General features: G+C 32.8%; 2 non-coding genes across 2 annotated transcripts; both read right to left on the bottom strand.

Annotated features, from left to right (window-relative positions):
- Positions 1-479: 479 nt before the first annotated feature.
- On the bottom strand, positions 480-553 carry TRNAW-CCA (transfer RNA tryptophan (anticodon CCA)). Its single transcript has one exon. It is a non-coding gene; the product is annotated as a tRNA-Trp (tRNA).
- Positions 554-715: 162 nt separating this feature from the next.
- TRNAP-UGG (transfer RNA proline (anticodon UGG)) lies at positions 716-789 on the bottom strand. Its single transcript has one exon. It is a non-coding gene; the product is annotated as a tRNA-Pro (tRNA).
- Positions 790-1,547: the final 758 nt, after the last annotated feature.

The raw sequence follows: 1,547 nt of genomic DNA, 5'->3' as shown, positions 1-1,547 counted from the left end.
GTTTTAACTATAACCTCAGCTCTATTTATCGGTCTGAACAAGATACGACTTATTTGATTAAAATTCATTGAATGCACAATTCAAAAAAAAGAAAGATTTCGGTGTTATTCAATATATTCTATATATTGTAGAGTTCTTTACCTTGTCAATTCAATTTCGAATTCTTGGTCATTGAGATTCATGGGCAATACCGATTAATATTTTAAGGATAGATATTACCTCTCCTTTTCCTCGTTCAACTAAATTGAAATGATTGAAGTTTTTCTATTTGGAATCGTATTAGGTCTAATTCCTATTACTTTGGCTGGATTATTTGTGACCGCATATTTACAATACAGACGGGGGGATCAGTTGGACCTTTGATTAATTAACAGTTCTTTTTTTTGATTGACCCCCTACTTGCTTTATAGGAGGTAAAATTTTGATTTCTGTTGAATTATTTCAGTATCATTTTGATTTAACAACAACAAGAATCGAATCACGCTCTATAGGATTTGAACCTACGACATCGGGTTTTGGAGACCCGCGTTCTACCGAACTGAACTAAGAGCGTTTTATTATCAAACTAAAAGCAACCCGAATATATCTTCGATACATATATTATCATAGAGAATATCATAAAATTAAATAAAAAAAGATTGATTCGATATATGTATGTTCAATTTTTATGGATCTCAATTGATTCCTCGTTACTGTTCAGAAGATAAGTAATAGGTAGGGATGACAGGATTTGAACCCGTGACATTTTGTACCCAAAACAAACGCGCTACCAAGCTGCGCTACATCCCTTTCAATTGGTCTACAGTGTTATTGTAGAGAATCCCTGTCTTGTTTTCCACATTTTTTATTTATTTCCTCCATTGGTATACACAAATTATCTTGCCATTTCTTCTTTTTTGTCTCATATCATATATAAAATATAATAAAAATAATAAAAAGACTTATATACGTATGAAATAATAAATATTAAATCCGCCGTAAAGAAAAATGAATATTTGGGGTGGGGCGGAAAGCTACATATTTTTTTTAATAAAAAAGGGAATATCTACCGAATTGAACTGTTGTACATTTCAATTTGAATTAGGAATTCCGCGGACAATACAAGCGGTTATTAACTATATATACATTTGATGGTATGTAATACCAGTATGTATTACAAATTACTATAAAGTAGGAGGGTTTTCAATGCGAGATCTAAAAACATATCTCTCCGTGGCACCGGTAGTAAGTACTATATGGTTCGGGGCTTTAGCGGGTCTATTAATCGAGATCAATCGTTTATTCCCGGATGCGTTGGTATTCCCGTTTTTTTCATTCTAGTTATTGACTTGGGAAGGGGTGAAGAAGATTAGAAAAACAATCAAATATCTTTGACTAATCCCCTTCCCCCTTCTTTTTTTTAGAGTTTTTAGACTTAGAATAAGTTAGAAAGAATCAAAATGGATTCAACCTCAGTCAAACTCGGACGCGGCGCCAGGTTCAAATTTAATTAATAAAAGAGTGAGAACGAAAATGAAAATGTGATGGCTAGGGCAACAATATCATAC

This window comes from Cucumis melo, unplaced genomic scaffold (assembly GCF_025177605.1).
Source record: "Cucumis melo cultivar AY unplaced genomic scaffold, USDA_Cmelo_AY_1.0 utg000853l, whole genome shotgun sequence".
NCBI lineage: Eukaryota > Viridiplantae > Streptophyta > Magnoliopsida > Cucurbitales > Cucurbitaceae > Cucumis > Cucumis melo.
This window is presented reverse-complemented; position numbering and strand designations above follow the sequence as displayed.